Source organism: Saccoglossus kowalevskii, unplaced genomic scaffold (genome assembly GCF_978046115.1).
Source record: "Saccoglossus kowalevskii unplaced genomic scaffold, keSacKowa6.1 SCAFFOLD_159, whole genome shotgun sequence".
In the NCBI taxonomy this organism is placed as follows: domain Eukaryota; kingdom Metazoa; phylum Hemichordata; class Enteropneusta; family Harrimaniidae; genus Saccoglossus; species Saccoglossus kowalevskii.
The window spans coordinates 85,509-107,985 of NW_028188663.1; the positions used below are offsets into that span (position 1 = coordinate 85,509).

Sequence of the window (22,477 nt, forward strand, 5' to 3'; positions counted from 1 at the left end):
TAATAGCAACAAACATGCCATTAGGCATGAAAACAATATACGAAATTTCCGGGTTGTTATTTCAACATTTACCATTTTCGTGTTCGTATATGAGCTGGACCATTTATTTGCATATCTGCATATACCTCTGTGCTATGGCCGTTACTGGTTATCGCTTCTCGGCCTTTTGGCTAAGATCATGTGTAGTATCTGTTCTTATCAGCTTAATATCTGATACGTTGCTCATTGAGCAACTCGATATTAAACTGATTTTTGAAAACAGGCCATGGAATAGGGGCTTGCTCCGTCCTGGCCACGGATTGACCCAGTATTGCAGTATTTCTGGGAATGGTCCACCTCATATACAATTTAATATCAGAATAAAACAAATCAACCCTTTGCGTCACCCGTTTTCTCCATTTTAATGCCCGATAGTGGGCGCTAATGGAACTTGTTAAAACCCTTATTCTTCGGCTGGACGGACGGTCCTAATTTGCATAATCGATTACGTCACCTGACGCTACGTATAAATATATATTTTTGGCTTAACTTTAGCTTCGATTGCCACAAAAGTCGCCGAGATAGTATGCAGGCGACTAGTTACTTTGTAACAAATAATAGCAACAAACATGCCATTAGGCATGAAAACAATATACGAAATTTCCGGGTTGTTATTTCAACATTTACCATTTTCGTGTTCGTATATGAGCTGGACCATTTATTTGCATATCTGCATATACCTCTGTGCTATGGCCGTTACTGGTTATCGCTTCTCGGCCTTTTGGCTAAGATCATGTGTAGTATCTGTTCTTATCAGCTTAATATCTGATACGTTGCTCATTGAGCAACTCGATATTAAACTGATTTTTGAAAACAGGCCATGGAATAGGGGCTTGCTCCGTCCTGGCCACGGATTGACCCAGTATTGCAGTATTTCTGGGAATGGTCCACCTCATATACAATTTAATATCAGAATAAAACAAATCAACCCTTTGCGTCACCCGTTTTCTCCATTTTAATGCCCGATAGTGGGCGCTAATGGAACTTGTTAAAACCCTTATTCTTCGGCTGGACGGACGGTCCTAATTTGCATAATCGATTACGTCACCTGACGCCACGTATAAATATATATTTTTGGCTTAACTTTAGCTTCGATTGCCACAAAAGTCGCCGAGATAGTATGCAGGCGACTAGTTACTTTGTAACAAATAATAGCAACAAACATGCCATTAGGCATGAAAACAATATACGAAATTTCCGGGTTGTTATTTCAACATTTACCATTTTCGTGTTCGTATATGAGCTGGACCATTTATTTGCATATCTGCATATACCTCTGTGCTATGGCCGTTACTGGTTATCGCTTCTCGGCCTTTTGGCTAAGATCATGTGTAGTATCTGTTCTTATCAGCTTAATATCTGATACGTTGCTCATTGAGCAACTCGATATTAAACTGATTTTTGAAAACAGGCCATGGAATAGGGGCTTGCTCCGTCCTGGCCACGGATTGACCCAGTATTGCAGTATTTCTGGGAATGGTCCACCTCATATACAATTTAATATCAGAATAAAACAAATCAACCCTTTGCGTCACCCGTTTTCTCCATTTTAATGCCCGATAGTGGGCGCTAATGGAACTTGTTAAAACCCTTATTCTTCGGCTGGACGGACGGTCCTAATTTGCATAATCGATTACGTCACCTGACGCTACGTATAAATATATATTTTTGGCTTAACTTTAGCTTCGATTGCCACAAAAGTCGCCGAGATAGTATGCAGGCGACTAGTTACTTTGTAACAAATAATAGCAACAAACATGCCATTAGGCATGAAAACAATATACGAAATTTCCGGGTTGTTATTTCAACATTTACCATTTTCGTGTTCGTATATGAGCTGGACCATTTATTTGCATATCTGCATATACCTCTGTGCTATGGCCGATACTGGTTATCGCTTCTCGGCCTTTTGGCTAAGATCATGTGTAGTATCTGTTCTTATCAGCTTAATATCTGATACGTTGCTCATTGAGCAACTCGATATTAAACTGATTTTTGAAAACAGGCCATGGAATAGGGGCTTGCTCCGTCCTGGCCACGGATTGACCCAGTATTGCAGTATTTCTGGGAATGGTCCACCTCATATACAATTTAATATCAGAATAAAACAAATCAACCCTTTGCGTCACCCGTTTTCTCCATTTTAATGCCCGATAGTGGGCGCTAATGGAACTTGTTAAAACCCTTATTCTTCGGCTGGACGGACGGTCCTAATTTGCATAATCGATTACGTCACCTGACGCTACGTATAAATATATATTTTTGGCTTAACTTTAGCTTCGATTGCCACAAAAGTCGCCGAGATAGTATGCAGGCGACTAGTTACTTTGTAACAAATAATAGCAACAAACATGCCATTAGGCATGAAAACAATATACGAAATTTCCGGGTTGTTATTTCAACATTTACCATTTTCGTGTTCGTATATGAGCTGGACCATTTATTTGCATATCTGCATATACCTCTGTGCTATGGCCGTTACTGGTTATCGCTTCTCGGCCTTTTGGCTAAGATCATGTGTAGTATCTGTTCTTATCAGCTTAATATCTGATACGTTGCTCATTGAGCAACTCGATATTAAACTGATTTTTGAAAACAGGCCATGGAATAGGGGCTTGCTCCGTCCTGGCCACGGATTGACCCAGTATTGCAGTATTTCTGGGAATGGTCCACCTCATATACAATTTAATATCAGAATAAAACAAATCAACCCTTTGCGTCACCTGTTTTCTCCATTTTAATGCCCGATAGTGGGCGCTAATGGAACTTGTTAAAACCCTTATTCTTCGGCTGGACGGACGGTCCTAATTTGCATAATCGATTACGTCACCTGACGCTACGTATAAATATATATTTTTGGCTTAACTTTAGCTTCGATTGCCACAAAAGTCGCCGAGATAGTATGCAGGCGACTAGTTACTTTGTAACAAATAATAGCAACAAACATGCCATTAGGCATGAAAACAATATACGAAATTTCCGGGTTGTTATTTCAACATTTACCATTTTCGTGTTCGTATATGAGCTGGACCATTTATTTGCATATCTGCATATACCTCTGTGCTATGGCCGTTACTGGTTATCGCTTCTCGGCCTTTTGGCTAAGATCATGTGTAGTATCTGTTCTTATCAGCTTAATATCTGATACGTTGCTCATTGAGCAACTCGATATTAAACTGATTTTTGAAAACAGGCCATGGAATAGGGGCTTGCTCCGTCCTGGCCACGGATTGACCCAGTATTGCAGTATTTCTGGGAATGGTCCACCTCATATACAATTTAATATCAGAATAAAACAAATCAACCCTTTGCGTCACCCGTTTTCTCCATTTTAATGCCCGATAGTGGGCGCTAATGGAACTTGTTAAAACCCTTATTCTTCGGCTGGACGGACGGTCCTAATTTGCATAATCGATTACGTCACCTGACGCTACGTATAAATATATATTTTTGGCTTAACTTTAGCTTCGATTGCCACAAAAGTCGCCGAGATAGTATGCAGGCGACTAGTTACTTTGTAACAAATAATAGCAACAAACATGCCATTAGGCATGAAAACAATATACGAAATTTCCGGGTTGTTATTTCAACATTTACCATTTTCGTGTTCGTATATGAGCTGGACCATTTATTTGCATATCTGCATATACCTCTGTGCTATGGCCGTTACTGGTTATCGCTTCTCGGCCTTTTGGCTAAGATCATGTGTAGTATCTGTTCTTATCAGCTTAATATCTGATACGTTGCTCATTGAGCAACTCGATATTAAACTGATTTTTGAAAACAGGCCATGGAATAGGGGCTTGCTCCGTCCTGGCCACGGATTGACCCAGTATTGCAGTATTTCTGGGAATGGTCCACCTCATATACAATTTAATATCAGAATAAAACAAATCAACCCTTTGCGTCACCCGTTTTCTCCATTTTAATGCCCGATAGTGGGCGCTAATGGAACTTGTTAAAACCCTTATTCTTCGGCTGGACGGACGGTCCTAATTTGCATAATCGATTACGTCACCTGACGCTACGTATAAATATATATTTTTGGCTTAACTTTAGCTTCGATTGCCACAAAAGTCGCCGAGATAGTATGCAGGCGACTAGTTACTTTGTAACAAATAATAGCAACAAACATGCCATTAGGCATGAAAACAATATACGAAATTTCCGGGTTGTTATTTCAACATTTACCATTTTCGTGTTCGTATATGAGCTGGACCATTTATTTGCATATCTGCATATACCTCTGTGCTATGGCCGTTACTGGTTATCGCTTCTCGGCCTTTTGGCTAAGATCATGTGTAGTATCTGTTCTTATCAGCTTAATATCTGATACGTTGCTCATTGAGCAACTCGATATTAAACTGATTTTTGAAAACAGGCCATGGAATAGGGGCTTGCTCCGTCCTGGCCACGGATTGACCCAGTATTGCAGTATTTCTGGGAATGGTCCACCTCATATACAATTTAATATCAGAATAAAACAAATCAACCCTTTGCGTCACCCGTTTTCTCCATTTTAATGCCCGATAGTGGGCGCTAATGGAACTTGTTAAAACCCTTATTCTTCGGCTGGACGGACGGTCCTAATTTGCATAATCGATTACGTCACCTGACGCTACGTATAAATATATATTTTTGGCTTAACTTTAGCTTCGATTGCCACAAAAGTCGCCGAGATAGTATGCAGGCGACTAGTTACTTTGTAACAAATAATAGCAACAAACATGCCATTAGGCATGAAAACAATATACGAAATTTCCGGGTTGTTATTTCAACATTTACCATTTTCGTGTTCGTATATGAGCTGGACCATTTATTTGCATATCTGCATATACCTCTGTGCTATGGCCGTTACTGGTTATCGCTTCTCGGCCTTTTGGCTAAGATCATGTGTAGTATCTGTTCTTATCAGCTTAATATCTGATACGTTGCTCATTGAGCAACTCGATATTAAACTGATTTTTGAAAACAGGCCATGGAATAGGGGCTTGCTCCGTCCTGGCCACGGATTGACCCAGTATTGCAGTATTTCTGGGAATGGTCCACCTCATATACAATTTAATATCAGAATAAAACAAATCAACCCTTTGCGTCACCCGTTTTCTCCATTTTAATGCCCGATAGTGGGCGCTAATGGAACTTGTTAAAACCCTTATTCTTCGGCTGGACGGACGGTCCTAATTTGCATAATCGATTACGTCACCTGACGCTACGTATAAATATATATTTTTGGCTTAACTTTAGCTTCGATTGCCACAAAAGTCGCCGAGATAGTATGCAGGCGACTAGTTACTTTGTAACAAATAATAGCAACAAACATGCCATTAGGCATGAAAACAATATACGAAATTTCCGGGTTGTTATTTCAACATTTACCATTTTCGTGTTCGTATATGAGCTGGACCATTTATTTGCATATCTGCATATACCTCTGTGCTATGGCCGTTACTGGTTATCGCTTCTCGGCCTTTTGGCTAAGATCATGTGTAGTATCTGTTCTTATCAGCTTAATATCTGATACGTTGCTCATTGAGCAACTCGATATTAAACTGATTTTTGAAAACAGGCCATGGAATAGGGGCTTGCTCCGTCCTGGCCACGGATTGACCCAGTATTGCAGTATTTCTGGGAATGGTCCACCTCATATACAATTTAATATCAGAATAAAACAAATCAACCCTTTGCGTCACCCGTTTTCTCCATTTTAATGCCCGATAGTGGGCGCTAATGGAACTTGTTAAAACCCTTATTCTTCGGCTGGACGGACGGTCCTAATTTGCATAATCGATTACGTCACCTGACGCTACGTATAAATATATATTTTTGGCTTAACTTTAGCTTCGATTGCCACAAAAGTCGCCGAGATAGTATGCAGGCGACTAGTTACTTTGTAACAAATAATAGCAACAAACATGCCATTAGGCATGAAAACAATATACGAAATTTCCGGGTTGTTATTTCAACATTTACCATTTTCGTGTTCGTATATGAGCTGGACCATTTATTTGCATATCTGCATATACCTCTGTGCTATGGCCGTTACTGGTTATCGCTTCTCGGCCTTTTGGCTAAGATCATGTGTAGTATCTGTTCTTATCAGCTTAATATCTGATACGTTGCTCATTGAGCAACTCGATATTAAACTGATTTTTGAAAACAGGCCATGGAATAGGGGCTTGCTCCGTCCTGGCCACGGATTGACCCAGTATTGCAGTATTTCTGGGAATGGTCCACCTCATATACAATTTAATATCAGAATAAAACAAATCAACCCTTTGCGTCACCCGTTTTCTCCATTTTAATGCCCGATAGTGGGCGCTAATGGAACTTGTTAAAACCCTTATTCTTCGGCTGGACGGACGGTCCTAATTTGCATAATCGATTACGTCACCTGACGCTACGTATAAATATATATTTTTGGCTTAACTTTAGCTTCGATTGCCACAAAAGTCGCCGAGATAGTATGCAGGCGACTAGTTACTTTGTAACAAATAATAGCAACAAACATGCCATTAGGCATGAAAACAATATACGAAATTTCCGGGTTGTTATTTCAACATTTACCATTTTCGTGTTCGTATATGAGCTGGACCATTTATTTGCATATCTGCATATACCTCTGTGCTATGGCCGTTACTGGTTATCGCTTCTCGGCCTTTTGGCTAAGATCATGTGTAGTATCTGTTCTTATCAGCTTAATATCTGATACGTTGCTCATTGAGCAACTCGATATTAAACTGATTTTTGAAAACAGGCCATGGAATAGGGGCTTGCTCCGTCCTGGCCACGGATTGACCCAGTATTGCAGTATTTCTGGGAATGGTCCACCTCATATACAATTTAATATCAGAATAAAACAAATCAACCCTTTGCGTCACCCGTTTTCTCCATTTTAATGCCCGATAGTGGGCGCTAATGGAACTTGTTAAAACCCTTATTCTTCGGCTGGACGGACGGTCCTAATTTGCATAATCGATTACGTCACCTGACGCTACGTATAAATATATATTTTTGGCTTAACTTTAGCTTCGATTGCCACAAAAGTCGCCGAGATAGTATGCAGGCGACTAGTAACTTTGTAACAAATAATAGCAACAAACATGCCATTAGGCATGAAAACAATATACGAAATTTCCGGGTTGTTATTTCAACATTTACCATTTTCGTGTTCGTATATGAGCTGGACCATTTATTTGCATATCTGCATATACCTCTGTGCTATGGCCGTTACTGGTTATCGCTTCTCGGCCTTTTGGCTAAGATCATGTGTAGTATCTGTTCTTATCAGCTTAATATCTGATACGTTGCTCATTGAGCAACTCGATATTAAACTGATTTTTGAAAACAGGCCATGGAATAGGGGCTTGCTCCGTCCTGGCCACGGATTGACCCAGTATTGCAGTATTTCTGGGAATGGTCCACCTCATATACAATTTAATATCAGAATAAAACAAATCAACCCTTTGCGTCACCCGTTTTCTCCATTTTAATGCCCGATAGTGGGCGCTAATGGAACTTGTTAAAACCCTTATTCTTCGGCTGGACGGACGGTCCTAATTTGCATAATCGATTACGTCACCTGACGCTACGTATAAATATATATTTTTGGCTTAACTTTAGCTTCGATTGCCACAAAAGTCGCCGAGATAGTATGCAGGCGACTAGTTACTTTGTAACAAATAATAGCAACAAACATGCCATTAGGCATGAAAACAATATACGAAATTTCCGGGTTGTTATTTCAACATTTACCATTTTCGTGTTCGTATATGAGCTGGACCATTTATTTGCATATCTGCATATACCTCTGTGCTATGGCCGTTACTGGTTATCGCTTCTCGGCCTTTTGGCTAAGATCATGTGTAGTATCTGTTCTTATCAGCTTAATATCTGATACGTTGCTCATTGAGCAACTCGATATTAAACTGATTTTTGAAAACAGGCCATGGAATAGGGGCTTGCTCCGTCCTGGCCACGGATTGACCCAGTATTGCAGTATTTCTGGGAATGGTCCACCTCATATACAATTTAATATCAGAATAAAACAAATCAACCCTTTGCGTCACCCGTTTTCTCCATTTTAATGCCCGATAGTGGGCGCTAATGGAACTTGTTAAAACCCTTATTCTTCGGCTGGACGGACGGTCCTAATTTGCATAATCGATTACGTCACCTGACGCTACGTATAAATATATATTTTTGGCTTAACTTTAGCTTCGATTGCCACAAAAGTCGCCGAGATAGTATGCAGGCGACTAGTTACTTTGTAACAAATAATAGCAACAAACATGCCATTAGGCATGAAAACAATATACGAAATTTCCGGGTTGTTATTTCAACATTTACCATTTTCGTGTTCGTATATGAGCTGGACCATTTATTTGCATATCTGCATATACCTCTGTGCTATGGCCGTTACTGGTTATCGCTTCTCGGCCTTTTGGCTAAGATCATGTGTAGTATCTGTTCTTATCAGCTTAATATCTGATACGTTGCTCATTGAGCAACTCGATATTAAACTGATTTTTGAAAACAGGCCATGGAATAGGGGCTTGCTCCGTCCTGGCCACGGATTGACCCAGTATTGCAGTATTTCTGGGAATGGTCCACCTCATATACAATTTAATATCAGAATAAAACAAATCAACCCTTTGCGTCACCCGTTTTCTCCATTTTAATGCCCGATAGTGGGCGCTAATGGAACTTGTTAAAACCCTTATTCTTCGGCTGGACGGACGGTCCTAATTTGCATAATCGATTACGTCACCTGACGCTACGTATAAATATATATTTTTGGCTTAACTTTAGCTTCGATTGCCACAAAAGTCGCCGAGATAGTATGCAGGCGACTAGTTACTTTGTAACAAATAATAGCAACAAACATGCCATTAGGCATGAAAACAATATACGAAATTTCCGGGTTGTTATTTCAACATTTACCATTTTCGTGTTCGTATATGAGCTGGACCATTTATTTGCATATCTGCATATACCTCTGTGCTATGGCCGTTACTGGTTATCGCTTCTCGGCCTTTTGGCTAAGATCATGTGTAGTATCTGTTCTTATCAGCTTAATATCTGATACGTTGCTCATTGAGCAACTCGATATTAAACTGATTTTTGAAAACAGGCCATGGAATAGGGGCTTGCTCCGTCCTGGCCACGGATTGACCCAGTATTGCAGTATTTCTGGGAATGGTCCACCTCATATACAATTTAATATCAGAATAAAACAAATCAACCCTTTGCGTCACCCGTTTTCTCCATTTTAATGCCCGATAGTGGGCGCTAATGGTACTTGTTAAAACCCTTATTCTTCGGCTGGACGGACGGTCCTAATTTGCATAATCGATTACGTCACCTGACGCTACGTATAAATATATATTTTTGGCTTAACTTTAGCTTCGATTGCCACAAAAGTCGCCGAGATAGTATGCAGGCGACTAGTTACTTTGTAACAAATAATAGCAACAAACATGCCATTAGGCATGAAAACAATATACGAAATTTCCGGGTTGTTATTTCAACATTTACCATTTTCGTGTTCGTATATGAGCTGGACCATTTATTTGCATATCTGCATATACCTCTGTGCTATGGCCGTTACTGGTTATCGCTTCTCGGCCTTTTGGCTAAGATCATGTGTAGTATCTGTTCTTATCAGCTTAATATCTGATACGTTGCTCATTGAGCAACTCGATATTAAACTGATTTTTGAAAACAGGCCATGGAATAGGGGCTTGCTCCGTCCTGGCCACGGATTGACCCAGTATTGCAGTATTTCTGGGAATGGTCCACCTCATATACAATTTAATATCAGAATAAAACAAATCAACCCTTTGCGTCACCCGTTTTCTCCATTTTAATGCCCGATAGTGGGCGCTAATGGAACTTGTTAAAACCCTTATTCTTCGGCTGGACGGACGGTCCTAATTTGCATAATCGATTACGTCACCTGACGCTACGTATAAATATATATTTTTGGCTTAACTTTAGCTTCGATTGCCACAAAAGTCGCCGAGATAGTATGCAGGCGACTAGTTACTTTGTAACAAATAATAGCAACAAACATGCCATTAGGCATGAAAACAATATACGAAATTTCCGGGTTGTTATTTCAACATTTACCATTTTCGTGTTCGTATATGAGCTGGACCATTTATTTGCATATCTGCATATACCTCTGTGCTATGGCCGTTACTGGTTATCGCTTCTCGGCCTTTTGGCTAAGATCATGTGTAGTATCTGTTCTTATCAGCTTAATATCTGATACGTTGCTCATTGAGCAACTCGATATTAAACTGATTTTTGAAAACAGGCCATGGAATAGGGGCTTGCTCCGTCCTGGCCACGGATTGACCCAGTATTGCAGTATTTCTGGGAATGGTCCACCTCATATACAATTTAATATCAGAATAAAACAAATCAACCCTTTGCGTCACCCGTTTTCTCCATTTTAATGCCCGATAGTGGGCGCTAATGGAACTTGTTAAAACCCTTATTCTTCGGCTGGACGGACGGTCCTAATTTGCATAATCGATTACGTCACCTGACGCTACGTATAAATATATATTTTTGGCTTAACTTTAGCTTCGATTGCCACAAAAGTCGCCGAGATAGTATGCAGGCGACTAGTTACTTTGTAACAAATAATAGCAACAAACATGCCATTAGGCATGAAAACAATATACGAAATTTCCGGGTTGTTATTTCAACATTTACCATTTTCGTGTTCGTATATGAGCTGGACCATTTATTTGCATATCTGCATATACCTCTGTGCTATGGCCGTTACTGGTTATCGCTTCTCGGCCTTTTGGCTAAGATCATGTGTAGTATCTGTTCTTATCAGCTTAATATCTGATACGTTGCTCATTGAGCAACTCGATATTAAACTGATTTTTGAAAACAGGCCATGGAATAGGGGCTTGCTCCGTCCTGGCCACGGATTGACCCAGTATTGCAGTATTTCTGGGAATGGTCCACCTCATATACAATTTAATATCAGAATAAAACAAATCAACCCTTTGCGTCACCCGTTTTCTCCATTTTAATGCCCGATAGTGGGCGCTAATGGAACTTGTTAAAACCCTTATTCTTCGGCTGGACGGACGGTCCTAATTTGCATAATCGATTACGTCACCTGACGCTACGTATAAATATATATTTTTGGCTTAACTTTAGCTTCGATTGCCACAAAAGTCGCCGAGATAGTATGCAGGCGACTAGTTACTTTGTAACAAATAATAGCAACAAACATGCCATTAGGCATGAAAACAATATACGAAATTTCCGGGTTGTTATTTCAACATTTACCATTTTCGTGTTCGTATATGAGCTGGACCATTTATTTGCATATCTGCATATACCTCTGTGCTATGGCCGTTACTGGTTATCGCTTCTCGGCCTTTTGGCTAAGATCATGTGTAGTATCTGTTCTTATCAGCTTAATATCTGATACGTTGCTCATTGAGCAACTCGATATTAAACTGATTTTTGAAAACAGGCCATGGAATAGGGGCTTGCTCCGTCCTGGCCACGGATTGACCCAGTATTGCAGTATTTCTGGGAATGGTCCACCTCATATACAATTTAATATCAGAATAAAACAAATCAACCCTTTGCGTCACCCGTTTTCTCCATTTTAATGCCCGATAGTGGGCGCTAATGGAACTTGTTAAAACCCTTATTCTTCGGCTGGACGGACGGTCCTAATTTGCATAATCGATTACGTCACCTGACGCTACGTATAAATATATATTTTTGGCTTAACTTTAGCTTCGATTGCCACAAAAGTCGCCGAGATAGTATGCAGGCGACTAGTTACTTTGTAACAAATAATAGCAACAAACATGCCATTAGGCATGAAAACAATATACGAAATTTCCGGGTTGTTATTTCAACATTTACCATTTTCGTGTTCGTATATGAGCTGGACCATTTATTTGCATATCTGCATATACCTCTGTGCTATGGCCGTTACTGGTTATCGCTTCTCGGCCTTTTGGCTAAGATCATGTGTAGTATCTGTTCTTATCAGCTTAATATCTGATACGTTGCTCATTGAGCAACTCGATATTAAACTGATTTTTGAAAACAGGCCATGGAATAGGGGCTTGCTCCGTCCTGGCCACGGATTGACCCAGTATTGCAGTATTTCTGGGAATGGTCCACCTCATATACAATTTAATATCAGAATAAAACAAATCAACCCTTTGCGTCACCCGTTTTCTCCATTTTAATGCCCGATAGTGGGCGCTAATGGAACTTGTTAAAACCCTTATTCTTCGGCTGGACGGACGGTCCTAATTTGCATAATCGATTACGTCACCTGACGCTACGTATAAATATATATTTTTGGCTTAACTTTAGCTTCGATTGCCACAAAAGTCGCCGAGATAGTATGCAGGCGACTAGTTACTTTGTAACAAATAATAGCAACAAACATGCCATTAGGCATGAAAACAATATACGAAATTTCCGGGTTGTTATTTCAACATTTACCATTTTCGTGTTCGTATATGAGCTGGACCATTTATTTGCATGTCTGCATATACCTCTGTGCTATGGCCGTTACTGGTTATCGCTTCTCGGCCTTTTGGCTAAGATCATGTGTAGTATCTGTTCTTATCAGCTTAATATCTGATACGTTGCTCATTGAGCAGCTCGATATTAAACTGATTTTTGAAAACAGGCCATGGAATAGGGGCTTGCTCCGTCCTGGCCACGGATTGACCCAGTATTGCAGTATTTCTGGGAATGGTCCACCTCATATACAATTTAATATCAGAATAAAACAAATCAACCCTTTGCGTCACCCGTTTTCTCCATTTTAATGCCCGATAGTGGGCGCTAATGGAACTTGTTAAAACCCTTATTCTTCGGCTGGACGGACGGTCCTAATTTGCATAATCGATTACGTCACCTGACGCTACGTATAAATATATATTTTTGGCTTAACTTTAGCTTCGATTGCCACAAAAGTCGCCGAGATAGTATGCAGGCGACTAGTTACTTTGTAACAAATAATAGCAACAAACATGCCATTAGGCATGAAAACAATATACGAAATTTCCGGGTTGTTATTTCAACATTTACCATTTTCGTGTTCGTATATGAGCTGGACCATTTATTTGCATATCTGCATATACCTCTGTGCTATGGCCGTTACTGGTTATCGCTTCTCGGCCTTTTGGCTAAGATCATGTGTAGTATCTGTTCTTATCAGCTTAATATCTGATACGTTGCTCATTGAGCAACTCGATATTAAACTGATTTTTGAAAACAGGCCATGGAATAGGGGCTTGCTCCGTCCTGGCCACGGATTGACCCAGTATTGCAGTATTTCTGGGAATGGTCCACCTCATATACAATTTAATATCAGAATAAAACAAATCAACCCTTTGCGTCACCCGTTTTCTCCATTTTAATGCCCGATAGTGGGCGCTAATGGAACTTGTTAAAACCCTTATTCTTCGGCTGGACGGACGGTCCTAATTTGCATAATCGATTACGTCACCTGACGCTACGTATAAATATATATTTTTGGCTTAACTTTAGCTTCGATTGCCACAAAAGTCGCCGAGATAGTATGCAGGCGACTAGTTACTTTGTAACAAATAATAGCAACAAACATGCCATTAGGCATGAAAACAATATACGAAATTTCCGGGTTGTTATTTCAACATTTACCATTTTCGTGTTCGTATATGAGCTGGACCATTTATTTGCATATCTGCATATACCTCTGTGCTATGGCCGTTACTGGTTATCGCTTCTCGGCCTTTTGGCTAAGATCATGTGTAGTATCTGTTCTTATCAGCTTAATATCTGATACGTTGCTCATTGAGCAACTCGATATTAAACTGATTTTTGAAAACAGGCCATGGAATAGGGGCTTGCTCCGTCCTGGCCACGGATTGACCCAGTATTGCAGTATTTCTGGGAATGGTCCACCTCATATACAATTTAATATCAGAATAAAACAAATCAACCCTTTGCGTCACCCGTTTTCTCCATTTTAATGCCCGATAGTGGGCGCTAATGGAACTTGTTAAAACCCTTATTCTTCGGCTGGACGGACGGTCCTAATTTGCATAATCGATTACGTCACCTGACGCTACGTATAAATATATATTTTTGGCTTAACTTTAGCTTCGATTGCCACAAAAGTCGCCGAGATAGTATGCAGGCGACTAGTTACTTTGTAACAAATAATAGCAACAAACATGCCATTAGGCATGAAAACAATATACGAAATTTCCGGGTTGTTATTTCAACATTTACCATTTTCGTGTTCGTATATGAGCTGGACCATTTATTTGCATATCTGCATATACCTCTGTGCTATGGCCGTTACTGGTTATCGCTTCTCGGCCTTTTGGCTAAGATCATGTGTAGTATCTGTTCTTATCAGCTTAATATCTGATACGTTGCTCATTGAGCAACTCGATATTAAACTGATTTTTGAAAACAGGCCATGGAATAGGGGCTTGCTCCGTCCTGGCCACGGATTGACCCAGTATTGCAGTATTTCTGGGAATGGTCCACCTCATATACAATTTAATATCAGAATAAAACAAATCAACCCTTTGCGTCACCCGTTTTCTCCATTTTAATGCCCGATAGTGGGCGCTAATGGAACTTGTTAAAACCCTTATTCTTCGGCTGGACGGACGGTCCTAATTTGCATAATCGATTACGTCACCTGACGCTACGTATAAATATATATTTTTGGCTTAACTTTAGCTTCGATTGCCACAAAAGTCGCCGAGATAGTATGCAGGCGACTAGTTACTTTGTAACAAATAATAGCAACAAACATGCCATTAGGCATGAAAACAATATACGAAATTTCCGGGTTGTTATTTCAACATTTACCATTTTCGTGTTCGTATATGAGCTGGACCATTTATTTGCATATCTGCATATACCTCTGTGCTATGGCCGTTACTGGTTATCGCTTCTCGGCCTTTTGGCTAAGATCATGTGTAGTATCTGTTCTTATCAGCTTAATATCTGATACGTTGCTCATTGAGCAACTCGATATTAAACTGATTTTTGAAAACAGGCCATGGAATAGGGGCTTGCTCCGTCCTGGCCACGGATTGACCCAGTATTGCAGTATTTCTGGGAATGGTCCACCTCATATACAATTTAATATCAGAATAAAACAAATCAACCCTTTGCGTCACCCGTTTTCTCCATTTTAATGCCCGATAGTGGGCGCTAATGGAACTTGTTAAAACCCTTATTCTTCGGCTGGACGGACGGTCCTAATTTGCATAATCGATTACGTCACCTGACGCTACGTATAAATATATATTTTTGGCTTAACTTTAGCTTCGATTGCCACAAAAGTCGCCGAGATAGTATGCAGGCGACTAGTTACTTTGTAACAAATAATAGCAACAAACATGCCATTAGGCATGAAAACAATATACGAAATTTCCGGGTTGTTATTTCAACATTTACCATTTTCGTGTTCGTATATGAGCTGGACCATTTATTTGCATATCTGCATATACCTCTGTGCTATGGCCGTTACTGGTTATCGCTTCTCGGCCTTTTGGCTAAGATCATGTGTAGTATCTGTTCTTATCAGCTTAATATCTGATACGTTGCTCATTGAGCAACTCGATATTAAACTGATTTTTGAAAACAGGCCATGGAATAGGGGCTTGCTCCGTCCTGGCCACGGATTGACCCAGTATTGCAGTATTTCTGGGAATGGTCCACCTCATATACAATTTAATATCAGAATAAAACAAATCAACCCTTTGCGTCACCCGTTTTCTCCATTTTAATGCCCGATAGTGGGCGCTAATGGAACTTGTTAAAACCCTTATTCTTCGGCTGGACGGACGGTCCTAATTTGCATAATCGATTACGTCACCTGACGCTACGTATAAATATATATTTTTGGCTTAACTTTAGCTTCGATTGCCACAAAAGTCGCCGAGATAGTATGCAGGCGACTAGTTACTTTGTAACAAATAATAGCAACAAACATGCCATTAGGCATGAAAACAATATACGAAATTTCCGGGTTGTTATTTCAACATTTACCATTTTCGTGTTCGTATATGAGCTGGACCATTTATTTGCATATCTGCATATACCTCTGTGCTATGGCCGTTACTGGTTATCGCTTCTCGGCCTTTTGGCTAAGATCATGTGTAGTATCTGTTCTTATCAGCTTAATATCTGATACGTTGCTCATTGAGCAACTCGATATTAAACTGATTTTTGAAAACAGGCCATGGAATAGGGGCTTGCTCCGTCCTGGCCACGGATTGACCCAGTATTGCAGTATTTCTGGGAATGGTCCACCTCATATACAATTTAATATCAGAATAAAACAAATCAACCCTTTGCGTCACCCGTTTTCTCCATTTTAATGCCCGATAGTGGGCGCTAATGGAACTTGTTAAAACCCTTATTCTTCGGCTGGACGGACGGTCCTAATTTGCATAATCGATTACGTCACCTGACGCTACGTATAAATATATATTTTTGGCTTAACTTTAGCTTCGATTGCCACAAAAGTCGCCGAGATAGTATGCAGGCGCCTAGTTACTTTGTAACAAATAATAGCAACAAACATGCCATTAGGCATGAAAACAATATACGAAATTTCCGGGTTGTTATTTCAACATTTACCATTTTCGTGTTCGTATATGAGCTGGACCATTTATTTGCATGTCTGCATATACCTCTGTGCTATGGCCGTTACTGGTTATCGCTTCTCGGCCTTTTGGCTAAGATCATGTGTAGTATCTGTTCTTATCAGCTTAATATCTGATACGTTGCTCATTGAGCAACTCGATATTAAACTGATTTTTGAAAACAGGCCATGGAATAGGGGCTTGCTCCGTCCTGGCCACGGATTGACCCAGTATTGCAGTATTTCTGGGAATGGTCCACCTCATATACAATTTAATATCAGAATAAAACAAATCAACCCTTTGCGTCACCCGTTTTCTCCATTTTAATGCCCGATAGTGGGCGCTAATGGAACTTGTTAAAACCCTTATTCTTCGGCTGGACGGACGGTCCTAATTTGCATAATCGATTACGTCACCTGACGCTACGTATAAATATATATTTTTGGCTTAACTTTAGCTTCGATTGCCACAAAAGTCGCCGAGATAGTATGCAGGCGACTAGTTACTTTGTAACAAATAATAGCAACAAACATGCCATTAGGCATGAAAACAATATACGAAATTTCCGGGTTGTTATTTCAACATTTACCATTTTCGTGTTCGTATATGAGCTGGACCATTTATTTGCATATCTGCATATACCTCTGTGCTATGGCCGTTACTGGTTATCGCTTCTCGGCCTTTTGGCTAAGATCATGTGTAGTATCTGTTCTTATCAGCTTAATATCTGATACGTTGCTCATTGAGCAACTCGATATTAAACTGATTTTTGAAAACAGGCCATGGAATAGGGGCTTGCTCCGTCCTGGCCACGGATTGACCCAGTATTGCAGTATTTCTGGGAATGGTCCACCTCATATACAATTTAATATCAGAATAAAACAAATCAACCCTTTGCGTCACCCGTTTTCTCCATTTTAATGCCCGATAGTGGGCGCTAATGGAACTTGTTAAAACCCTTATTCTTCGGCTGGACGGACGGTCCTAATTTGCATAATCGATTACGTCACCTGACGCTACGTACAAATATATATTTTTGGCTTAACTTTAGCTTCGATTGCCACAAAAGTCGCCGAGATAGTATGCAGGCGACTAGTTACTTTGTAACAAATAATAGCAACAAACATGCCATTAGGCATGAAAACAATATACGAAATTTCCGGGTTGTTATTTCAACATTTACCATTTTCGTGTTCGTATATGAGCTGGACCATTTATTTGCATATCTGCATATACCTCTGTGCTATGGCCGTTACTGGTTATCGCTTCTCGGCCTTTTGGCTAAGATCATGTGTAGTATCTGTTCTTATCAGCTTAATATCTGATACGTTGCTCATTGAGCAACTCGATATTAAACTGATTTTTGAAAACAGGCCATGGAATAGGGGCTTGCTCCGTCCTGGCCACGGATTGACCCAGTATTGCAGTATTTCTGGGAATGGTCCACCTCATATACAATTTAATATCAGAATAAAACAAATCAACCCTTTGCGTCACCCGTTTTCTCCATTTTAATGCCCGATAGTGGGCGCTAATGGAACTTGTTAAAACCCTTATTCTTCGGCTGGACGGACGGTCCTAATTTGCATAATCGATTACGTCACCTGACGCTACGTATAAATATATATTTTTGGCTTAACTTTAGCTTCGATTGCCACAAAAGTCGCCGAGATAGTATGCAGGCGACTAGTTACTTTGTAACAAATAATAGCAACAAACATGCCATTAGGCATGAAAACAATATACGAAATTTCCGGGTTGTTATTTCAACATTTACCATTTTCGTGTTCGTATATGAGCTGGACCATTTATTTGCATATCTGCATATACCTCTGTGCTATGGCCGTTACTGGTTATCGCTTCTCGGCCTTTTGGCTAAGATCATGTGTAGTATCTGTTCTTATCAGCTTAATATCTGATACGTTGCTCATTGAGCAACTCGATATTAAACTGATTTTTGAAAACAGGCCATGGAATAGGGGCTTGCTCCGTCCTGGCCACGGATTGACCCAGTATTGCAGTATTTCTGGGAATGGTCCACCTCATATACAATTTAATATCAGAATAAAACAAATCAACCCTTTGCGTCACCCGTTTTCTCCATTTTAATGCCCGATAGTGGGCGCTAATGGAACTTGTTAAAACCCTTATTCTTCGGCTGGACGGACGGTCCTAATTTGCATAATCGATTACGTCACCTGACGCTACGTATAAATATATATTTTTGGCTTAACTTTAGCTTCGATTGCCACAAAAGTCGCCGAGATAGTATGCAGGCGACTAGTTACTTTGTAACAAATAATAGCAACAAACATGCCATTAGGCATGAAAACAATATACGAAATTTCCGGGTTGTTATTTCAACATTTACCATTTTCGTGTTCGTATATGAGCTGGACCATTTATTTGCATATCTGCATATACCTCTGTGCTATGGCCGTTACTGGTTATCGCTTCTCGGCCTTTTGGCTAAGATCATGTGTAGTATCTGTTCTTATCAGCTTAATATCTGATACGTTGCTCATTGAGCAACTCGATATTAAACTGATTTTTGAAAACAGGCCATGGAATAGGGGCTTGCTCCGTCCTGGCCACGGATTGACCCAGTATTGCAGTATTTCTGGGAATGGTCCACCTCATATACAATTTAATATCAGAATAAAACAAATCAACCCTTTGCGTCACCCGTTTTCTCCATTTTAATGCCCGATAGTGGGCGCTAATGGAACTTGTTAAAACCCTTATTCTTCGGCTGGACGGACGGTCCTAATTTGCATAATCGATTACGTCACCTGACGCTACGTATAAATATATATTTTTGGCTTAACTTTAGCTTCGATTGCCACAAAAGTCGCCGAGATAGTATGCAGGCGACTAGTTACTTTGTAACAAATAATAGCAACAAACATGCCATTAGGCATGAAAACAATATACGAAATTTCCGGGTTGTTATTTCAACATTTACCATTTTCGTGTTCGTATATGAGCTGGACCATTTATTTGCATATCTGCATATACCTCTGTGCTATGGCCGTTACTGGTTATCGCTTCTCGGCCTTTTGGCTAAGATCATGTGTAGTATCTGTTCTTATCAGCTTAATATCTGATACGTTGCTCATTGAGCAACTCGATATTAAACTGATTTTTGAAAACAGGCCATGGAATAGGGGCTTGCTCCGTCCTGGCCACGGATTGACCCAGTATTGCAGTATTTCTGGGAATGGTCCACCTCATATACAATTTAATATCAGAATAAAACAAATCAACCCTTTGCGTCACCCGTTTTCTCCATTTTAATGCCCGATAGTGGGCGCTAATGGAACTTGTTAAAACCCTTATTCTTCGGCTGGACGGACGGTCCTAATTTGCATAATCGATTACGTCACCTGACGCTACGTATAAATATATATTTTTGGCTTAACTTTAGCTTCGATTGCCACAAAAGTCGCCGAGATAGTATGCAGGCGACTAGTTACTTTGTAACAAATAATAGCAACAAACATGCCATTAGGCATGAAAACAATATACGAAATTTCCGGGTTGTTATTTCAACATTTACCATTTTCGTGTTCGTATATGAGCTGGACCATTTATTTGCATATCTGCATATACCTCTGTGCTATGGCCGTTACTGGTTATCGCTTCTCGGCCTTTTGGCTAAGATCATGTGTAGTATCTGTTCTTATCAGCTTAATATCTGATACGTTGCTCATTGAGCAACTCGATATTAAACTGATTTTTGAAAACAGGCCATGGAATAGGGGCTTGCTCCGTCCTGGCCACGGATTGACCCAGTATTGCAGTATTTCTGGGAATGGTCCACCTCATATACAATTTAATATCAGAATAAAACAAATCAACCCTTTGCGTCACCCGTTTTCTCCATTTTAATGCCCGATAGTGGGCGCTAATGGAACTTGTTAAAACCCTTATTCTTCGGCTGGACGGACGGTCCTAATTTGCATAATCGATTACGTCACCTGACGCTACGTATAAATATATATTTTTGGCTTAACTTTAGCTTCGATTGCCACAAAAGTCGCCGAGATAGTATGCAGGCGACTAGTTACTTTGTAACAAATAATAGCAACAAACATGCCATTAGGCATGAAAACAATATACGAAATTTCCGGGTTGTTATTTCAACATTTACCATTTTCGTGTTCGTATATGAGCTGGACCATTTATTTGCATATCTGCATATACCTCTGTGCTATGGCCGTTACTGGTTATCGCTTCTCGGCCTTTTGGCTAAGATCATGTGTAGTATCTGTTCTTATCAGCTTAATATCTGATACGTTGCTCATTGAGCAACTCGATATTAAACTGATTTTTGAAAACAGGCCATGGAATAGGGGCTTGCTCCGTCCTGGCCACGGATTGACCCAGTATTGCAGTATTTCTGGGAATGGTCCACCTCATATACAATTTAATATCAGAATAAAACAAATCAACCCTTTGCGTCACCCGTTTTCTCCATTTTAATGCCCGATAGTGGGCGCTAATGGAACTTGTTAAAACCCTTATTCTTCGGCTGGACGGACGGTCCTAATTTGCATAATCGATTACGTCACCTGACGCTACGTATAAATATATATTTTTGGCTTAACTTTAGCTTCGATTGCCACAAAAGTCGCCGAGATAGTATGCAGGCGACTAGTTACTTTGTAACAAATAATAGCAACAAACATGCCATTAGGCATGAAAACAATATACGAAATTTCCGGGTTGTTATTTCAACATTTACCATTTTCGTGTTCGTATATGAGCTGGACCATTTATTTGCATATCTGCATATACCTCTGTGCTATGGCCGTTACTGGTTATCGCTTCTCGGCCTTTTGGCTAAGATCATGTGTAGTATCTGTTCTTATCAGCTTAATATCTGATACGTTGCTCATTGAGCAACTCGATATTAAACTGATTTTTGAAAACAGGCCATGGAATAGGGGCTTGCTCCGTCCTGGCCACGGATTGACCCAGTATTGCAGTATTTCTGGGAATGGTCCACCTCATATACAATTTAATATCAGAATAAAACAAATCAACCCTTTGCGTCACCCGTTTTCTCCATTTTAATGCCCGATAGTGGGCGCTAATGGAACTTGTTAAAACCCTTATTCTTCGGCTGGACGGACGGTCCTAATTTGCATAATCGATTACGTCACCTGACGCTACGTATTAATATATATTTTTGGCTTAACTTTAGCTTCGATTGTCACAAAAGTCGCCGAGATAGTATGCAGGCGACTAGTTACTTTGTAACAAATAATAGCAACAAACATGCCATTAGGCATGAAAACAATATACGAAATTTCCGGGTTGTTATTTCAACATTTACCATTTTCGTGTTCGTATATGAGCTGGACCATTTATTTGCATATCTGCATATACCTCTGTGCTATGGCCGTTACTGGTTATCGCTTCTCGGCCTTTTGGCTAAGATCTCTGCGCCCGTCCGCCAGACTTCGCTGCTTTAAAAGAGAACTTCCTGTTTTTTGCTGACTCATCAAGTCTCGGTCTGTTGTGTATTTGCTTTACTGTGAGTATTTATTTTATTATCCGTTTTATTAGTGGTTGGCCTTTATAGCCATGGCCGGTATTCGGCCAGGCGGTCGAAAGGACCGCACCCTATTGTTGAAGTTTTCAGAATATACTTCAACGAAAGACGTCTTCGAATTATTGAGTAAGGCTGGCGTTGACCCCAAAATCCACCTGGATGCAGTACAGCAGTTGCCGCGTTTTTCCTTTGACGTAAAATTCAGGCA

The 22,477-nt window shown here is 40.1% G+C and overlaps 37 non-coding genes across 37 annotated transcripts; all 37 read left to right on the forward strand.

Moving 5' to 3' along the window:
- Nucleotides 1-150: 150 nt before the first annotated feature.
- Nucleotides 151-341, forward strand: LOC146725480 (U2 spliceosomal RNA). Its single transcript, XR_014928696.1, has one exon. It is a non-coding gene; the product is annotated as a U2 spliceosomal RNA (small nuclear RNA).
- A 403-nt stretch (nucleotides 342-744) lies between these two features.
- LOC146725481 (U2 spliceosomal RNA) lies at nucleotides 745-935 on the forward strand. Its single transcript, XR_014928697.1, has one exon. It is a non-coding gene; the product is annotated as a U2 spliceosomal RNA (small nuclear RNA).
- Nucleotides 936-1,338: 403 nt separating this feature from the next.
- LOC146725482 (U2 spliceosomal RNA) lies at nucleotides 1,339-1,529 on the forward strand. Its single transcript, XR_014928698.1, has one exon. It is a non-coding gene; the product is annotated as a U2 spliceosomal RNA (small nuclear RNA).
- A 403-nt stretch (nucleotides 1,530-1,932) lies between these two features.
- On the forward strand, nucleotides 1,933-2,123 carry LOC146725483 (U2 spliceosomal RNA). Its single transcript, XR_014928699.1, has one exon. It is a non-coding gene; the product is annotated as a U2 spliceosomal RNA (small nuclear RNA).
- Nucleotides 2,124-2,526: 403 nt separating this feature from the next.
- LOC146725484 (U2 spliceosomal RNA) lies at nucleotides 2,527-2,717 on the forward strand. The gene has a single exon (XR_014928700.1). It is a non-coding gene; the product is annotated as a U2 spliceosomal RNA (small nuclear RNA).
- Nucleotides 2,718-3,120: 403 nt separating this feature from the next.
- Nucleotides 3,121-3,311, forward strand: LOC146725485 (U2 spliceosomal RNA). The gene has a single exon (XR_014928701.1). It is a non-coding gene; the product is annotated as a U2 spliceosomal RNA (small nuclear RNA).
- A 403-nt stretch (nucleotides 3,312-3,714) lies between these two features.
- Nucleotides 3,715-3,905, forward strand: LOC146725486 (U2 spliceosomal RNA). The gene has a single exon (XR_014928702.1). It is a non-coding gene; the product is annotated as a U2 spliceosomal RNA (small nuclear RNA).
- A 403-nt stretch (nucleotides 3,906-4,308) lies between these two features.
- LOC146725487 (U2 spliceosomal RNA) lies at nucleotides 4,309-4,499 on the forward strand. The gene has a single exon (XR_014928703.1). It is a non-coding gene; the product is annotated as a U2 spliceosomal RNA (small nuclear RNA).
- A 403-nt stretch (nucleotides 4,500-4,902) lies between these two features.
- Nucleotides 4,903-5,093, forward strand: LOC146725488 (U2 spliceosomal RNA). Its single transcript, XR_014928705.1, has one exon. It is a non-coding gene; the product is annotated as a U2 spliceosomal RNA (small nuclear RNA).
- Nucleotides 5,094-5,496: 403 nt separating this feature from the next.
- LOC146725489 (U2 spliceosomal RNA) lies at nucleotides 5,497-5,687 on the forward strand. Its single transcript, XR_014928706.1, has one exon. It is a non-coding gene; the product is annotated as a U2 spliceosomal RNA (small nuclear RNA).
- A 403-nt stretch (nucleotides 5,688-6,090) lies between these two features.
- LOC146725490 (U2 spliceosomal RNA) lies at nucleotides 6,091-6,281 on the forward strand. Its single transcript, XR_014928707.1, has one exon. It is a non-coding gene; the product is annotated as a U2 spliceosomal RNA (small nuclear RNA).
- Nucleotides 6,282-6,684: 403 nt separating this feature from the next.
- On the forward strand, nucleotides 6,685-6,875 carry LOC146725491 (U2 spliceosomal RNA). The gene has a single exon (XR_014928708.1). It is a non-coding gene; the product is annotated as a U2 spliceosomal RNA (small nuclear RNA).
- A 403-nt stretch (nucleotides 6,876-7,278) lies between these two features.
- LOC146725492 (U2 spliceosomal RNA) lies at nucleotides 7,279-7,469 on the forward strand. The gene has a single exon (XR_014928709.1). It is a non-coding gene; the product is annotated as a U2 spliceosomal RNA (small nuclear RNA).
- Nucleotides 7,470-7,872: 403 nt separating this feature from the next.
- On the forward strand, nucleotides 7,873-8,063 carry LOC146725493 (U2 spliceosomal RNA). The gene has a single exon (XR_014928710.1). It is a non-coding gene; the product is annotated as a U2 spliceosomal RNA (small nuclear RNA).
- A 403-nt stretch (nucleotides 8,064-8,466) lies between these two features.
- LOC146725494 (U2 spliceosomal RNA) lies at nucleotides 8,467-8,657 on the forward strand. The gene has a single exon (XR_014928711.1). It is a non-coding gene; the product is annotated as a U2 spliceosomal RNA (small nuclear RNA).
- Nucleotides 8,658-9,060: 403 nt separating this feature from the next.
- LOC146725495 (U2 spliceosomal RNA) lies at nucleotides 9,061-9,251 on the forward strand. Its single transcript, XR_014928712.1, has one exon. It is a non-coding gene; the product is annotated as a U2 spliceosomal RNA (small nuclear RNA).
- A 403-nt stretch (nucleotides 9,252-9,654) lies between these two features.
- LOC146725496 (U2 spliceosomal RNA) lies at nucleotides 9,655-9,845 on the forward strand. Its single transcript, XR_014928713.1, has one exon. It is a non-coding gene; the product is annotated as a U2 spliceosomal RNA (small nuclear RNA).
- A 403-nt stretch (nucleotides 9,846-10,248) lies between these two features.
- On the forward strand, nucleotides 10,249-10,439 carry LOC146725497 (U2 spliceosomal RNA). The gene has a single exon (XR_014928714.1). It is a non-coding gene; the product is annotated as a U2 spliceosomal RNA (small nuclear RNA).
- Nucleotides 10,440-10,842: 403 nt separating this feature from the next.
- Nucleotides 10,843-11,033, forward strand: LOC146725498 (U2 spliceosomal RNA). The gene has a single exon (XR_014928716.1). It is a non-coding gene; the product is annotated as a U2 spliceosomal RNA (small nuclear RNA).
- Nucleotides 11,034-11,436: 403 nt separating this feature from the next.
- On the forward strand, nucleotides 11,437-11,627 carry LOC146725499 (U2 spliceosomal RNA). Its single transcript, XR_014928717.1, has one exon. It is a non-coding gene; the product is annotated as a U2 spliceosomal RNA (small nuclear RNA).
- A 403-nt stretch (nucleotides 11,628-12,030) lies between these two features.
- Nucleotides 12,031-12,221, forward strand: LOC146725500 (U2 spliceosomal RNA). Its single transcript, XR_014928718.1, has one exon. It is a non-coding gene; the product is annotated as a U2 spliceosomal RNA (small nuclear RNA).
- Nucleotides 12,222-12,624: 403 nt separating this feature from the next.
- Nucleotides 12,625-12,815, forward strand: LOC146725501 (U2 spliceosomal RNA). The gene has a single exon (XR_014928743.1). It is a non-coding gene; the product is annotated as a U2 spliceosomal RNA (small nuclear RNA).
- A 403-nt stretch (nucleotides 12,816-13,218) lies between these two features.
- Nucleotides 13,219-13,409, forward strand: LOC146725502 (U2 spliceosomal RNA). The gene has a single exon (XR_014928719.1). It is a non-coding gene; the product is annotated as a U2 spliceosomal RNA (small nuclear RNA).
- Nucleotides 13,410-13,812: 403 nt separating this feature from the next.
- On the forward strand, nucleotides 13,813-14,003 carry LOC146725503 (U2 spliceosomal RNA). The gene has a single exon (XR_014928720.1). It is a non-coding gene; the product is annotated as a U2 spliceosomal RNA (small nuclear RNA).
- Nucleotides 14,004-14,406: 403 nt separating this feature from the next.
- LOC146725504 (U2 spliceosomal RNA) lies at nucleotides 14,407-14,597 on the forward strand. Its single transcript, XR_014928721.1, has one exon. It is a non-coding gene; the product is annotated as a U2 spliceosomal RNA (small nuclear RNA).
- Nucleotides 14,598-15,000: 403 nt separating this feature from the next.
- On the forward strand, nucleotides 15,001-15,191 carry LOC146725505 (U2 spliceosomal RNA). The gene has a single exon (XR_014928722.1). It is a non-coding gene; the product is annotated as a U2 spliceosomal RNA (small nuclear RNA).
- A 403-nt stretch (nucleotides 15,192-15,594) lies between these two features.
- LOC146725506 (U2 spliceosomal RNA) lies at nucleotides 15,595-15,785 on the forward strand. The gene has a single exon (XR_014928723.1). It is a non-coding gene; the product is annotated as a U2 spliceosomal RNA (small nuclear RNA).
- Nucleotides 15,786-16,188: 403 nt separating this feature from the next.
- Nucleotides 16,189-16,379, forward strand: LOC146725507 (U2 spliceosomal RNA). Its single transcript, XR_014928724.1, has one exon. It is a non-coding gene; the product is annotated as a U2 spliceosomal RNA (small nuclear RNA).
- Nucleotides 16,380-16,782: 403 nt separating this feature from the next.
- LOC146725508 (U2 spliceosomal RNA) lies at nucleotides 16,783-16,973 on the forward strand. Its single transcript, XR_014928725.1, has one exon. It is a non-coding gene; the product is annotated as a U2 spliceosomal RNA (small nuclear RNA).
- Nucleotides 16,974-17,376: 403 nt separating this feature from the next.
- LOC146725509 (U2 spliceosomal RNA) lies at nucleotides 17,377-17,567 on the forward strand. Its single transcript, XR_014928727.1, has one exon. It is a non-coding gene; the product is annotated as a U2 spliceosomal RNA (small nuclear RNA).
- Nucleotides 17,568-17,970: 403 nt separating this feature from the next.
- On the forward strand, nucleotides 17,971-18,161 carry LOC146725510 (U2 spliceosomal RNA). The gene has a single exon (XR_014928728.1). It is a non-coding gene; the product is annotated as a U2 spliceosomal RNA (small nuclear RNA).
- Nucleotides 18,162-18,564: 403 nt separating this feature from the next.
- LOC144342588 (U2 spliceosomal RNA) lies at nucleotides 18,565-18,755 on the forward strand. Its single transcript, XR_013418802.1, has one exon. It is a non-coding gene; the product is annotated as a U2 spliceosomal RNA (small nuclear RNA).
- Nucleotides 18,756-19,158: 403 nt separating this feature from the next.
- Nucleotides 19,159-19,349, forward strand: LOC144342582 (U2 spliceosomal RNA). The gene has a single exon (XR_013418801.1). It is a non-coding gene; the product is annotated as a U2 spliceosomal RNA (small nuclear RNA).
- A 403-nt stretch (nucleotides 19,350-19,752) lies between these two features.
- On the forward strand, nucleotides 19,753-19,943 carry LOC144342570 (U2 spliceosomal RNA). The gene has a single exon (XR_013418793.2). It is a non-coding gene; the product is annotated as a U2 spliceosomal RNA (small nuclear RNA).
- Nucleotides 19,944-20,346: 403 nt separating this feature from the next.
- On the forward strand, nucleotides 20,347-20,537 carry LOC144342577 (U2 spliceosomal RNA). The gene has a single exon (XR_013418798.1). It is a non-coding gene; the product is annotated as a U2 spliceosomal RNA (small nuclear RNA).
- Nucleotides 20,538-20,940: 403 nt separating this feature from the next.
- On the forward strand, nucleotides 20,941-21,131 carry LOC144342569 (U2 spliceosomal RNA). The gene has a single exon (XR_013418792.1). It is a non-coding gene; the product is annotated as a U2 spliceosomal RNA (small nuclear RNA).
- A 403-nt stretch (nucleotides 21,132-21,534) lies between these two features.
- LOC144342572 (U2 spliceosomal RNA) lies at nucleotides 21,535-21,725 on the forward strand. Its single transcript, XR_013418795.2, has one exon. It is a non-coding gene; the product is annotated as a U2 spliceosomal RNA (small nuclear RNA).
- Nucleotides 21,726-22,477: the final 752 nt, after the last annotated feature.